This window comes from Schistocerca gregaria, unplaced genomic scaffold (genome assembly GCF_023897955.1).
Source record: "Schistocerca gregaria isolate iqSchGreg1 unplaced genomic scaffold, iqSchGreg1.2 ptg000285l, whole genome shotgun sequence".
Lineage (NCBI taxonomy): Eukaryota > Metazoa > Arthropoda > Insecta > Orthoptera > Acrididae > Schistocerca > Schistocerca gregaria.
Window position 1 is genome coordinate 3,245,888 of NW_026061775.1, and position 17,390 is coordinate 3,263,277.

A 17,390-nucleotide genomic window follows, 5' to 3' on the forward strand; every position below is an offset into this window, starting at 1 on the left:
GTGTTTCATCAACACTCCGATAGTCCACAGAATACTGAATGCCCCCAGATGTGCGTCGGAAACTACTACTGGTCTTCCAGGGAACGATCAAAGCGTAAACTGTTTGAGACATTACTCCCATGGAGGAAAGTGCGCATATTGACTGTTGTATTCAATCCCGATGCAATTTCTGTGTTTCATCAACACTCTGATAGTCCACAAATTACAGAATGCCTCCAGATGTGTATCGGAAACTACTACTGGTCTTCCAGGGAACGATCAAAGCGTAGACTGTTTGAGACATTACTCCCATGGAGGAATGTGCGCATAGTGACTGTTGTGTTCAACCCCGATGCAATTTCTATGTTTCATCAACACTTTGAACGTCCACAGATTACAGAATGCCTCCGGATGTGCATCGGAAACTACTACTGGTCTTGCAGGGTACGATCAAAGCGTAGACAGTTTGAGACATTACTCCCATGGAGGAAAGTGCGCATGGTGTCTGTTGTATTCAATCCCTCTGCAATTTCTGTGTTTCATCAACACTCTGATAGTCCACGCACTACAGAAACCCCCAGATGTGCATCGGAAACTACTACTGGTCTTCCAGGGATCGATCAAAGCGTAAATTGTTTGAGACATTACTCCCATGGAGGAAAGCGAGCATGGTGACTGTTGTATTCAATCCCAATGCAATTTCTGTGTTTCATCGACACTCTGATAGTCCACAGATTGCAGAATGCCTCCAGATGTGCATCGGAAACTACTACTGGTCTTCCAGGGAACGATCAAGGCGTAGACTGTTTGAGACATTACTCCCATGGAGGAAAGTGCGCATTGTGACTGTTGCATTCAATCCCGATGCAATTTCTGTGTTTCATCAACACTTTGAAGGTCCACAGACCACAGAATGCCTCCAGATGTGCATCGGAAACTACTACTGGTCTTGCAGGGAACGATCAAAGCTTAGACTGTTTGAGACATTACTCCCATATAGGAAAGTGCGCACTTCAGTGTTTCATCAACACTTTGAAGGTCCACAGATTACAGATTGCCTCCAGATATGCATCGGAAACTACAACTGGTTTTGCAGGGAACTATCAATTCGTAGACTGTTTGAGACATTACGCCCATGGAGGAAAGTGCGCATGGTGCCTGTTCTATTCAATCCCGATACAATTTCTTTTTTTCATCAACACTCTGATTGTCCACACATTACAGAATGACACCAGATGTGCATCGGAACCTACTACTGGTCTTCCAGGGAATGATCAAAGAGTAGACTGTTTGAGACATTAATCCCATGGAGGAAAAAGCGCATGATGACTGTTGCATTCAATCCCAATGCAATTTCTGTGTTTCATCAACACTCTGATAGTCCACAGATTAAAGCATGATACCAGATGTGCATCGGAAACTACTACTTGTCCTCCAGGGAACGATCAAAACGTAGACTGTTTGAGACATTACTCCCATGGAGGAAAGTGCGCATGGTGACTGTTGTATTCAATCCCGTTGCAATTTCTGTGTTTCATCAACACTTTGAAGGGCCACAGATTACAGAATGCCACCAGATGTGCAACGGAAACTACTACCGGTCCTCCAGGAAACGATCAAAGCGTAGACTGAATGAGACATTACTCCCATGGAATAAAGTGCGCATGGTGACTGTTGTATTCAATCCCGCGGCAATTTCTGTGTTTCATCTACACTTTGAAGGTCCACAGATTACAAAATGCCAGATGTGCATCGCAAACTACTACTGGTCTTGTAGGGAACGATAAAAGCGTAGACTGTTTGAGACATTACTCCCATGGAGGAAAGTGCGCATGGTGTCTGTTGTATTCAATCCCTCTGCAATTTCTGTGTTTCATCAACACTCTGATAGTCCACGCATTACAGAATGCCCCCAGATGTGCATCGGAAACTACTACTGGTCTTCCAGGGATCGATCAAAGCGTAAATTGTTTGAGACATTACTCCCATGGAGGAAAGTGCGCATGGTGACTGTTGTATTCATTCCTGTGGCAATTTCGGTGTTTCATCAACACTTTGCAGGTCCGCAGATCACAGGATGCCTCCAGATGTGCATCGGAAACTACTACTGGTCTTGCAGGGAGAGATCAAAGCGTAGACTGTTTGAGACGTTAGTCCCATGGAGGAAAGTGCGCATGGTGACTGTTGTATTCAATCCCGATGCAATTTCTGTGTTTCATCAACACTCCGATAGTCCACAGAATACTGAATGCCCCCAGATGTGCGTCGGAAACTACTACTGGTCTTCCAGGGAACGATCAAAGCGTAAACTGTTTGAGACATTACTCCCATGGAGGAAAGTGCGCATATTGACTGTTGTATTCAATCCCGATGCAATTTCTGAGTTTCATCAACACTCTGATAGTCCACAAATTACAGAATGCCTCCAGATGTGTATCGGAAACTACTACTGGTCTTCCAGGGAACGATCAAAGCGTAGACTGTTTGAGACATTACTCCCATGGAGGAATGTGCGCATAGTGACTGTTGTATTCAACCCCGATGCAATTTCTATGTTTCATCAACACTTTGAAGGTCCACAGACTACAGAATGCCTCCGGATGTGCATCGGAAACTACTACTGGTCTTGCAGGGTACGATCAAAGCGTAGACAGTTTGAGACATTACTCCAATGGAGGAAAGTGCTCATGGTGTCTGTTGTATTCAATCCCTCTGCAATTTCTGTGTTTCATCAACACTCTGATAGTCCACGCACTACAGAAACCCCCAGATGTGCATCGGAAACTACTACTGGTCTTCCAGGGATCGATCAAAGCGTAAATTGTTTGAGACATTACTCCCATGGAGGAAAGCGAGCATGGTGACTGTTGTATTCAATCCCAATGCAATTTCTGTCTTTCATCGACACTCTGATAGTCCACAGATTGCAGAATGCCTCCAGATGTGCATCGGAAACTACTACTGGTCTTCCAGGGAACGATCAAAGCGTAGACTGTTTGAGACATTACTCCCATGGAGGAAAGTGCGCATTGTGACTGTTGCATTCAATCCCGATGCAATTTCTGTGTTTCATCAACACTCTGATAGTCCACAGATTAAAGCATGATACCAGATGTGCATCGGAAACTACTACTTGTCCTCCAGGGAACGATCAAAACGTAGACTGTTTGAGACATTACTCCCATGGAGGAAAGTGCGCATGGTGACTGTTGTATTCAATCCCGTTGCAATTTCTGCGTTTCATCAACACTTTGAAGGGCCACAGATTACAGAATGCCACCAGATGTGCATCGGAAACTACTACCGGTCCTCCAGGAAACGATCAAAGCGTAGACTGAATGAGACATTACTCCCATGGAATAAAGTGCGCATGGTGACTGTTGTATTCAATCCCGCGGCAATTTCTGTGTTTCATCTACACTTTGAAGGTCCACAGATTACAAAATGCCAGATGTGCATCGCAAACTACTACTGGTCTTGTAGGGAACGATCAAAGCGTAGACTGTTTGAGACATTACTCCCATGGAGGAAAGTGCGCATGGTGTCTGTTGTATTCAATCCCTCTGCAATTTCTGTGTTTCATCAACACTCTGATAGTCCACGCATTACAGAATGCCCCCAGATGTGCATCGGAAACTACTACTGGTCTTCCAGGGATCGATCAAAGCGTAAATTGTTTGAGACATTACTCCCATGGAGGAAAGTGCGCATGGTGACTGTTGCATTCAATCCCGATGCAATTTCTGTGTTTCATCAACACTTTGAAGGTCCACAGATTACAGAATGCCTCCAGATGTGCATCGGAAACTACTACTGGTCTTGCAGGGAACGATCAAAGCGTAGACTGTTTGAGACATTACTCCCATGGAGGAAAGTGCGCACTTCAGTGTTTCATCAACACTTTGAAGGTCCACAGATTACAGAATGCCTCCAAATGTGCACCGGAAACTACTACTGGTCTTCCAGGAAACGATCAAAGCGTAGACTCTTTGAGACATTACTCCCATGGAGGAAAGTGTGCATGGTGACTGTTGTATTCAATCCCGATGCAATTTCTGTGTTTCAACAACACTCTGATAGTCCACATATTACAGAATGACACCATATATGCATCGGAAACTACTACTGGTCTTCCAGGGAACGATCAAACGTAGACTGTTTGAGACATTACTTCCATGGAGGAGAGTGCACATGTTGACAGTTATATTCAATCCCGATGCAATTTCTGTGTTTCAACAACACTCTGATTGTCCACAGATTACAGAATGACACCAGATGTGCATCGGAAACTACTACTTGTCCTCCTGGGAACGATCAAAACGTAGACTGTTTGAGACATTACTCCCATGGAGGAAAGTGCGCATGGTGACTGTTGTATTCCTTCCTGTGGCAATTTCGGTGTTTCATCAACACTTTGCAGGTCCGCAGATTACAGAATGCCTCCAGATGTGCATCGGAAACTACTACTGGTCTTGCAGGGAGCGATCAAAGCGTAGACTGTTTGAGACATTAGTCCCATGGAGGAAAGTGCGCATGGTGACTGTTGTATTCAATCCCGATGCAATTTCTGTGTTTCATCAACACTCCGATAGTCCACAGAATACTGAATGCCCCCAGATGTGCGTCGGAAACTACTACTGGTCTTCCAGGCAACGATCAAAGCGTAAACTGTTTGAGACATTACTCCCATGGAGGAAAGTGCGCATATTGACTGTTGTATTCAATCCCGATGCAATTTCTGTGTTTCATCAACACTCTGATAGTCCACAAATTACAGAATGCCTCCAGATGTGTATCGGAAACTACTACTGGTCTTCCAGGGAACGATCAAAGCGTAGACTGTTTGAGACATTACTCCCATGGAGGAATGTGCGCATAGTGACTGTTGTATTCAACCCCGATGCAATTTCTATGTTTCATCAAAACTTTGAAGGTCCACAGATTACAGAATGCCCCCAGATGTGCATCGGAAACTACTACTGGTCTTCCAGGGAAAGACAAACCGTAAATTGTTTGAGACATTACTCCCATGGAGGAAAGTGCGCATGGTGACTGCTGTATTCAATCCCGATGCAATTTCTGTGTTTCATCAACACTCCGATAGTCCACAGAATACTGAATGCCCCCAGATGTGCGTCGGATACTACTACTGGTCTTCCAGGCAACGATCAAAGCGTAAACTGTTTGAGACATTACTCCCATGGAGGAAAGTGCGCATATTGACTGTTGTATTCAATCCCGATGCAATTTCTGTGTTTCATCAACACTCTGATAGTCCACAAATTACAGAATGCCTCCAGATGTGTATCGGAAACTACTACTGGTCTTCCAGGGAACGATCAAAGCGTAGACCGTTTGAGACATTACTCCCATGGAGGAATGTGCGCATATTGACTGTTGTATTCAATCCCGATGCAATTTCTGTGTTTCATCAACACTCTGATAGTCCACAAATTACAGAATGACACCAGATGTGCATCGGAAACTACTACTTGTCCTCCTGGGAACGTTCAAAACGTAGACTGTTTGAGACATTACTCCCATGGAGGAAAGTGCGCATGGTGACTGTTGTATTCCTTCCTGTGGCAATTTCGGTGTTTCATCAACACTTTGCAGGTCCGCAGATTACAGAATGCCTCCAGATGTGCATCGGAAACTACTACTGGTCTTGCAGGGAGCGATCAAAGCGTAGACTGTTTGAGACATTAGTCCCATGGAGGAAAGTGCGCATGGTGACTGTTGTATTCAATCCCGATGCAATTTCTGTGTTTCATCAACACTCCGATAGTCCACAGAATACTGAATGCCCCCAGATGTGCGTCGGAAACTACTACTGGTCTTCCAGGCAACGATCAAAGCGTAAACTGTTTGAGACATTACTCCCATGGAGGAAAGTGCGCATATTGACTGTTGTATTCAATCCCGATGCAATTTCTGTGTTTCATCAACACTCTGATAGTCCACAAATTACAGAATGCCTCCAGATGTGTATCGGAAACTACTACTGGTCTTCCAGGGAACGATCAAAGCGTAGACTGTTTGAGACATTACTCCCATGGAGGAATGTGCGCATAGTGACTGTTGTATTCAACCCCGATGCAATTTCTATGTTTCATCAACACTTTGAAGGTCCACAGATTACAGAATGCCTCCGGATGTGCATCGGAAACTACTACTGGTCTTGCAGGGTACGATCAAAGCGTAGACAGTTTGAGACATTACTCCCATGGAGGAAAGTGCGCATGGTGTCTGTTGTATTCAATCCCTCTGCAATTTCTGTGTTTCATCAACACTCTGATAGTCCACGCACTACAGAAACCCCCAGATGTGCATCGGAAACTACTACTGGTCTTCCAGGGATCGATCAAAGCGAAAATTGTTTGAGACATTACTCCCATGGAGGAAAGCGAGCATGGTGAATGTTGTATTCAATCCCAATGCAATTTCTGTGTTTCATCGACACTCTGATAGTCCACAGATTGCTGAATGCCTCCAGATGTGCATCGGAAACTACTACTGGTCTTCCAGGGAACGATCAAAGCGTAGACTGTTTGAGACATTACTCCCAAGGAGGAAAGTGCGCATTGTGACTGTTGCATTCAATCCCGATGCAATTTCTGTGTTTCATCAACACTTTGAAGGTCCACAGATTACAGAATGCCTCCAGATGTGCATCGGAAACTACTACTGGTCTTGCAGGGAACGATCAAAGCTTAGACTGTTTGAGACATTACTCCCATATAGGAAAGTGCGCACTTCAGTGTTTCATCAACACTTTGAAGGTCCACAGATTACAGAATGCCTCCAGATATGCATCGGAAACTACAACTGGTTTTGCAGGGAACGATCAATTCGTAGACTGTTTGAGACATTACTCCCATGGAGGAAAGTGCGCATGGTGCCTGTTCTATTCAATCCCGATACAATTTCTTTTTTTCATCAACACTCTGATTGTCCACATATTACAGAATGACACCAGATGTGCATCGGAACCTACTACTGGTCTTCCAGGGAATGATCAAAGAGTAGTCTGTTTGAGACATTAATCCCATGGAGGAAAAAGCGCATGATGACTGTTGCATTCAATCCCGATGCAATTTCTGTGTTTCATCAACACTCTGATAGTCCACAGATTAAAGCATGATACCAGATGTGCATCGGAAACTACTACTTGTCCTCCAGGGAACGATCAAAACGTAGACTGTTTGAGACATTACTCCCATGGAGGGAAGTGCACATGGTGACTGTTGTATTCAATCCCGTTGCAATTTCTGTGTTTCATCAACACTTTGAAGGGCCACAGATAACAGAATGCCACCAGATGTGCATCGGAAACTACTACCGGTCCTCCAGGAAACGATCAAAGCGTAGACTGAATGAGACATTACTCCCATGGAATAAAGTGCGCATGGTGACTGTTGTATTCAATCCCGGGGCAATTTCTGTGTTTCATCTACACTTTGAAGGTCCACAGATTACAAAATACCAGATGTGCATCGCAAACTTCTACTGGTCTTGTAGGGAACGATCAAAGCGTAGACTGTTTGAGACATTACTACCATGGAGGAAAGTGCGCATGGTGTCTGTTGTATTCAATCCCTCTGCAATTTCTGTGTTTCATCAACACTCTGATAGTCCACGCATTACAGAATGCCCCCAGATGTGCATCGGAAACTACTACTGGTCTTGCAGGGAACGATCAAAGCGTAGACTGTTTGAGACATTACTCCCATGGAGGAAAGTGCGCACTTCAGTGTTTCATCAACACTTTGAAGGTCCACAGATTACAGAATGCCTCCAAATGTGCACCGGAAACTACTACTGGTCGTGCCGGGAACGATCAAAGCGTAGACGGATTGAGACATTACTCCCATGGAGGAAAGTGCGCATAGTGACTGTTGGATTCAATCCCGATGCAATTTCTGTGTGTCAATAACACTCTGATAGTCCACACATTACAGAATGACACCAGATGTGCATCGGAACCTACTACTGGTCTTCCAGTAGTAGGAAAGCGTAGACTGTTTGAGACATTACTCCCATGGAGGAAAATGCTCATGATGACTGTTATATTCAATCCCGAGGCAATTTCTGTGTTTCATCAACACTTTGATGGTCCATAGATTACAGAATGCCTCCAGATATGCATCGGAAACTACTACTTGTCCTCCAGGGAACGATCAAAACGTAGACTTTTTGAGACATTACTCCCATGGAGGAAAGTGCGCATGGTGACTGTTGTATTCAATCCCGCGGCAATTTGTGTGTTTCATCTACACTTTGAAGGTCCACACATTACAGAATGACACCAGATGTGCATCGGAACCTACTACTGGGCTTCCAGGGAATAATCAAAGAGTAGACTGTTTGAGACATTACTCCCATGGAGGAAAATGCGAATGATGACTGTTGTATTCAATCCCGTTGCAATTCCTGTGTTTCATCAACACTCTGATAGTCCGGAGATTAAAGCATGACACCAGATGTGCATCGGAAACTACTACTTGTCCTCCATGGAACGATCAAAACGTACACTGTTTGAGACATTACTCCCATGGAGGAAAGTGCACATGGTGACTGTTGTATTCAATCCCGATGCAATTTCTGTGTTTCATCAACACTCTGATAGTCCACAGATTACAGAATGCCTCCAGATGTGTATCGGAAACTACTACTGGTCTTCCAGGGAACGATCAAAGCCTAGACTGTTTGAGACATTACTCCCATGGGGGAAATTGCGCATAGTGACTGTTGCATTCAATCCCGATGCAATTTCTGTGTTTCATCAACACTTTGAAGGTCCACAGATTACAGAATGCCTCCAGATTGGCATCGGAAACTACTACCGGTCTTGCAGGGAACGATCAAAGCTTAGACTGTTTGAGACATTACTCCCATGGAGGAAACTGCGCACTTAAGTGTTTCATCAACACTTTGAAGGTCCACAGATTACAGAATGCCTCCAGATATAAATCGGAAACTACAACTGGTTTTGCAGGGAACGATCAAATCGTAGACTGTTTGAGACATTACTCCCATGGAGATAAGTGCGCATGGTGACTGTTCTATTCAATCCCGATACAATTTCTGTTTTTCATCAACACTCTGATTGTCCACACATTACAGAATGACACCAGATGTGCATCGGAACCTACTACTGGTCTTCCAGGGAATGATCAAAGAGTAGACTGTTTGAGACATTACTCCCATGGAGGAAAATGCGCATGATGACTGTTGTATTCAATCCCGATGCAATTTCTGTGTTTCATCAACACTCTGATAGTCCACAGATTAAAGCGTGACACCACATGTGCATCGGAAACTACTACTTGTCCTCCAGCGAACGATCAAAACATAGAATGTTTGAGACATTACTCCCATGGAGGAAAGTGCGCATGGTGACTGTTGTATTCAATTCCGATGCAATTTCTGTGTTTCATCAACACTTTGAAGGTCCACAGATTACAGAATGCCTCCAGATGTGCATCGGAAACTACTACTTGTCTTGCAGTGAACGATCACTTCGTAGACTGTTTGAGACATTACTCCCATGGAGGAAAGTGCGCACTTCAGTGTTTCATCAACACTTTGAAGGTCCACAGATTACAGAATGCCTCCAGATGTGCATCGGAAACTACTACCGGTCCTCCAGGAAACGATCAAAGCGTAGACTGAATGAGACATTACTCCCATGCAGGAATGTGCGCATGGTGACTGTTGTATTCAATCCCGCGGCAATTTCTGTGTTTCATCTACACTTTGAAGGTCCACAGATTACAAAATGCCAGATGTGCATCGCAAACTACTACTGGTCTTGAAGGGAACGATCAAAGCGTAGACTGTTTGAGACATTACTCCCATGGAGGGAAGTGCGCATGGTGAGTGTTGCATTCAATCCCGATGCAATTTCTGTGTTTCATCAACACTTTGAAGGTCCACAGATTACAGAATGCCCCCAGATGTGCATCGGAAACTACTACTGGTCTTCCAGGGATCGATCAAAGCGTAAATTGTTTGAGACATTACTCCCATTGAGGAAAGTGCGCATGGTGACTGTTGCATTCAATCCCGATGCAATTTCTGTGTTTCGTCAACACTTTGAAGGTCCACAGATTACAGAATGCCTTCAGATGTGCATCGGAAACTACTACTGGTCCTGCAGGGAACGATCAAGGCGTAGACTGTTTGAGACATTACTCCCATGAAGGAAAGTGCGCACTTCAGTGTTTCATCAACACTTTGAAGGTCCACAGATTACAGAATGCCTCCAGATGTGCATCGGAAACTACTACTGGTCGTGCCGGGAACGATCAAAGCGTCGACAGATTGAGACATTACTCCCATGGAGGAAAGTGCGCATGGTGACTGTTGGATTCAATCCCGATGCAATTTCTGTGTGTCAATAACACTCTGATAGTCCACACATTACAGAATGACACCAGATGTGCGTCGGAACATACAACTGGTCTTCCAGGAAATGATCAAAGCGTAGACTGTTTGAGACATTACTCCCATGGAGGAAAATGCGCATGATGACTGTTGTATTCAATCCCGAGGCAATTTCTGTGTTTCATCATCACTTTGATGGTCCATAGATTACAGAATGCCTCCAGATATGCATCGGAAACTACTACTTGTAGTCCAGGGAACGATCAAAACGTAGACTGTTTGAGACATTACTCCCATGGAGGAAAGTGCGCATGGTGACTGTTGTATTCAATCCCGCGGCAAATTTCTGTGTTTCACCTACACTTTGAAGGTCCACACATTACAGAATGACACCAGATGTGCATCGGAACCTACTACTGGGCTTCCAGGGAATAATCAAAGAGTAGACTGTTTGAGACATTACTCCCATGGAGGAAAATGCGAATGATGACTGTTGTAATCAATCCCGATGCAATTTCTGTGTTTCATCAACACTCTGATAGTCCACAGATTAAAGCATGACACCAGATGTGCATTGGAAACTACTACTTGTCCGCCAGGGAACGATCAAAACGTAGACTGTTTGAGACATTACTCCCATGGAGGAAAGTGCGCATGGTGACTGTTGTATTCAATCCCGATGCAACTTCTGTGTTTCATCAACCCTCTGATAGTCCACAGATTACAGAATGCCTCCAGATGTGTATCGGAAACTACTACTGGTCTTGCAGGGAACGATCAAAGCTTAGACTGTTTGAGACATTACTCCCATGGAGGAAAGTGCGCATGGTGACTGTTGTATTCTATCCTGATGCAATTTCTGTGTTTCATCAACACTTTGAAGGTCCACAGATTACAGAATGCCTCCAGATGTGCATCGGAAACTACTACTGGTCTTGCAGGGAACGATCAAAGCGTAGACAGTTTGAGACATTACTCCCATGGAGGAAAGTGCGCATGGTGTCTGTTGTATTCAATCCCTCTGCAATTTCTGTGTTTCATCAACACTCTGATAGTCCACGCATTACAGAATGCCTGCAGATGTGCATCGGAAACTACTACTGGTCTTGCAGGGAACGATCATCAAAGCGTAGACAGTTTGAGACATTACTCCCATGGAGGAAAGTGCGCATGGTGACTGTTGCATTCAATCCCGATGCAATTTCTGTGTTTCATCAACACTTTGAAGGTCCACAGATTACAGAATGCCTCCAGATGTGCATCGGAAACTACTACTGGTCTTGCAGGGAACGATCAAAGCATAGACTGTGTGGGACATTACTCCCATGGAGGAAAGTACGCACTTAAGTGTTTCATCAACACTTTGAAGGTCCACAGATTACAGAATTCCTCCAGATATGCATCGGAAACTACAACTGGTTTTGCAGGGAACGATCAAATCGTAGACTGTTTGAGACATTACTCCCATGGAATAAAGTGCGCATGGTGACTGTTGTATTCAATCCCGCGGCAATTTCTGTGTTTCATCTACACTTTGAAGGTCCACAGATTACAAAATGCCAGATGTGCATCGCAAACTACTACTGGTCTTGTAGGGAACGATCAAAGCGTAGACTGTTTGAGACATTACTCCCATGGAGGAAAGTGCGCATGGTGACTGTTGTATTCAATCCCTCTGCAATTTCTGTGTTTCATCGACACTCTGATAGTCCACGCATTACAGAATGCCAAAGACGTGCATCGGAAACTACTACTGGTCTTCCAGGGATCGATCAAAGCGTAAATTGTTTGAGACATTACTCCCATGGAGGAAAGTGCGCATGGTGACTGTTGCATTCAATCTCGATGCAATTTCTCTGTTTCATCAACACTTTGAAGGTCCACAGATTACAGAATGCCTCCAGATGTGCATCGGAAACTACTACTGTTCTTGCAGGGATCGATCAAAGAGTAGACTGTTTGAGACATTTCTCCCATGGAGGAAAGTGCGCACTTCAGTGTTTCATCAACACTTTGAAGGTCCACACATTACAGAATGACACCAGATGTGCATCGGACCCTACTACTGGTCTTCCAGGAAATGATCAAAGCGTAGACTGTTTGAGACATTACTCCCATGGAGGAAAATGCGCATGATGACTGTTGTATTCAATCCCGAAACAATTTCTGTGTTTCATCAACAATTTGATGGTCCACAGATTACAGAATGCCTCCAGATATGCATCGGAAACTACTACATGTCCTCCAGGGAACGATCAACGCGTAGACTGTTTGAGACTTTACTCCCATGGAGGAAAATGCGAATGATGACTGTTGTATTCAATCCCGATACAATTTCTGTGTTTTATCAACACTCTGATAGTCCACAGATTAAAGCATGACAGCAGATGTGCATCGGAATCTATTACTTGTCCTCCAGGAAACGATGAAAGCGTAGACTGTGTGAGACATTACTCCCATGGAGGAAAGTGCGCATGGTGACTGTTGTATCCAATCCCGCGGCAATTTCTGTGTTTCATCTACACTTTGAAGGTCCACAGATTACAAAATGCCAGATGTGCATCGGAAACTACTACTGGTCTTGTAGGGAACGATCAAACCGTATACTGTTTGAGACATTACTCCCATGGAGGAAAGTGCGCATGGTGAGTGTTGTATTCTATCCTGATGCAATTTCTGTGTTTCATCAACACTCTGATAGTCCACACATTACAGAATGCTCCCAGACGTGCATCGGAAACTTCTACTGGTCTTCCAGGGAACGATCAAAGCGTAAACTGTTTGAGACATTACTCCAATGGAGGAAAGTGCGCATGGTGACTGTTGTATTCAATCCCGATGCAAATTCTGTGTTTCATCAACACTTTGAAGGTCCACAGATTACAGAATGCCTCCAGATGTGCATCGGAAGCTACTACTGGTCCTCCAGGAAACGATCAAAGCGTAGACTGTTTGAGACATTACCCCCATGGAGGGAAATGCGCATGATGACTGTTGTATTCAATCCCAAGGAAACTTCTGTGTTTCATCAACACTTTGATAGTCCACACATTTCGGAAGGCCCCCAGATGAGCATCGGAAACTACTACTACTCTTCCAGGGAACGATCAAATCGTAGACTGTTTGAGACATTACTCCCATGAAGGAAAGTGCGCATGGTGACTGTTGTATTCAATCCCGATGCAATTTCTGTTTTTCATCAACACTCTGATAGTCCACACATTACAGAATGACACCAGATGTGCTTCGGAACCTACTACCGGTCTTCCAGGGAACGATCAAAGCGTAAACTGTTTGAGACATTACTCCCATGGGGGAAAGTGCGCATGGTGACTGTTGTATTCAATCCCGATGCAATTTCTGTGTTTCATCAACACTTTGAAGGTCCACAGATTACAGAATGCCTCCAGATGTGCATCGGAATCTACTACTTGTCCTCCAGGGAACGATAAAAACGTAGACTGTTTGAGACATTACTCCATGGAGGAAAGTGCGCATGGTGACTGTTGTATTCAATCCCGATGGAATTTCTGTGTTTCATCAACACTTTGAAGGTCCACAGATTACAGAATGCCACCAGATGTGCATCGGAAACTACTACCTGTCCTCCAGGAAACGATCAAAGCGTAGATTGTATGAGACATTACTCCCATGGAGGAAAGTGCGCATGGTGACTGTTGTATTCAATCCCGCGGCAATTTCTGTGTTTCATCAACACTTTGAAGGTCCACAGATTACAAAATGCCAGATGTGCATCGGAACCTACTACTGGTCTTGTAGGGAACGAAGTAAGCGTAGACTTTTTGAGACATTACTCCCATGGAGGAAAGGACGTATGGTGACTGTTGTATTCAATCCCGAAGCAATTTCTGTGTCTCATCAACACTCTGATAGTCCACACATTACAGATTGCCCCCAAGATGTGCATCGGAAACTACTACTGGTCTTCCAGTGAGCGATCAAAGCGTAAACTGTTTGAGACATTACTCCCATGGACGAAAGTGCGCATGGTGAGTGTTGTATTCTATCCTGATGCAATTTCTGTGTTTCATCAACACTCTGATAGTCCACACATTACAGAATGACACCAGATGTGCATCGGAACCTACTACCGGTTCTCCTAGAAATGATCAAAGCGTAGACTGTATGAGACATTACTCCCATGGAGGAAAGTGCGCATGGTGACTGTTGTTTTCAATCCCGATGCCATTTCCGTGTTTCATCAACACTATGAAGGTCCACAGATTACAAAATGCGAGATGTGCATCGGAAACTAATACTGGTCTTCCATTGAACGATCAAAGCGTAAGCTGTTTGAGACATTACTCCCATGGAGAAAATAAAAGTGCGCATGGTGACTGTTGTATTCAATCCCGATGCAATTTCTGTGTTTCATCAACACTTTGAAGGTCCACAGATTACAGATTGCCTCCAGATGTGCATCGGAAACTACTACTTTTCCTCCAGGGAACTAAAAAAACGTAGACTGCTTGAGACATTACTCCCATGGAGGAAAGTGCGCATGGTGACTGTTGTATTCAATCCGGCGGCAATTTCTGTGTTTCATCAACACTTTGAAGGTCCACAGATTACAGCATGACACAAGATGTGCATCGGAAACTACTACCTGTCCTCCAGGAAACAATCAAAGCGTAGACTGTATGAGACATTACTCCCATGGAGGAAAGTGCGCATGGTGACTGTTGTATTCAATCCGGCGGCAATTTCTGTGTTTCATCAACACTTTGAAGGTCCAACAGATTACAAAATGCCAGATGTGCATCGGAAACTACTACTGGTCTTGTAGGGAACGGTCAAAGCGTAGACTGTTTCAGACATTACTCCCATGGAGGAAAGGACGTATGGTGACTGTTGTATTCAATCACGATGCAATTACTGTGTCTCATCAACACTCTGATAGTCCACACATTACAGTTTGCCCCCAAGATGTGCATCGGAAACTACTACTGGTCTTCCAGTGAGCGATCAAAGCGTAAACTGTTTGAGACATTACTCCCATGGAGGAAAGTGCGCATGGTGACTGTTGTATTCAATCCCGATGCAATTTCTGTGTTTCATCAACACTTTGAAGGTCCACAGATTACAGAATGCATCCAGATGTGGATCGGAAACTACTACTGGTCTTGTAGGGAACGATCAAAGCGTAGCCTGTTTCAGACATTACTCCCGTGGAGGAAAGTGCGCACTTCAGTGTTTAATCAACACTTTGAAGGTCCACAGATTACAGAAAGCCTCCAGATGTGCATCGGAAACTACTACTGGTCTTGCAGGGAAAGATCAAAGTGTAGACTGTTTGAAACAATACTCCCATGGAGGAAAGTGCGCATGGTGACTGTTGTATTCAATCCCGATGCAATTTCTGTGTGTCAATAACACTCTGCTAGGCCACACATTACAGAATGACACAAGATGTGCATCGGAACCTACTACTGGGCTTCCAGGGAATAATCAAAGAGTAGACTGTTTGAGACATTACTCCCATGGAGGAAAATGCGAATGATGACTGTTGTATTCAATCCCGATGCAATTTCTGTGTTTCATCAACACTCTGATAGTCCACAGATTACAGAATGCCTCCAGATGTGTATCGGAAACTACTACTGGTCTTGCAGGGAACGATCAAAGCTTAGACTGTTTGAGACATTACTCCCATGGAGGAAAGTGCGCACTTAAGTGTTTCATCAACACTTTGAAGGTCCACAGATTACAGAATGCCTCCAGATATGCATCGGAAACTACAACTGGTTTTGCAGGGAACGACAAATCGTAGACTGTTTGAGACATTACTCCCATGGAGGAAAGTGCGCATGGTGACTGTTCTATTCAATCCCGATAAAATTTCTGTTTTTCATCAACACTCTGATTGTCCACACATTACAGAATGACACCAGATGTGCATCGGAACCTACTACTGGTCTTCCAGGGAATGATCAAAGAGTAGACTGTTTGAGACATTACTCCCATGGAGGAAAATGCGCATGATGACTGTTGTATTCAATCCCGATGCAATTTCTGTGTTTCATCAACACGCTGATAGTCCACAGATTAAAGCATGACACCAGATGTGCATCGGAAACTACTACTTGTCCTCCAGGGAACGATCAAAACGTAGACTGTTTGAGACATTACTCCCATGGATGAAAGTGCGCATGGTGACTGTTGTATTCAATCCCGATGCAATTTCTGTGTTTCATCAACACTTTGAAGGTCCACAGATTACAGAATGACTCCAGATGTGCATCGGAAACTACTACTGGTCTTGCAGGGAACGATCAAGGCGTAGACTCTTTGAGACATTACTCCCAATAAGGAAAGTGCGCACTTCAGTGTTTCATCAACACTTTGAAGGTCCACAGATTACAGAATGCCTCCAGATGTGCATCGGAAACTACTACTGGTCGTGCCGGGAACGATGAAAGCGTAGACAGATTGAGACATTACTCCCATTGAGGAAAGTGCGCATGGTGACTGTTGGATTCAATCCCGATGCAATTTCTGTGTGTCAATAACACTCTGATAGTCCACACATTACAGAATGACACCAGATGTGCATCGGAACCTACTACTGGTCTTCCAGGAAATGATCAAAGCGTAGACTGTTTGAGACATTACTCCCATCGAGGAAAATGCGCATGATGGCTGTTGTATTCAATCCCGAGGCAATTTCTGTGTTTCATCAACACTCTGATAGTCCACAGATTACAGAATGCCTCCAGATGTGTATCGGAAACTACTACTGGTCTTGCAGGGAACGATCAAAGCTTAGACTGTTTGAGACATTACTCCCATGGAGGAAAGTACGCACTTAAGTGTTTCATCAACACTTTGAAGGTCCACAGATTACAGAATGCCTCCAGATATGCATCGGAAACTACAACTGGTTTTGCAGGGAACGATCAAATCGTAGACTGCTTGAGACATTACTCCCATGGAGGAAAGTGCGCATGGTGACTGTTCTATTCAATCCCGATGCAATTTCTGTGTTTCATCAACACTTTGAA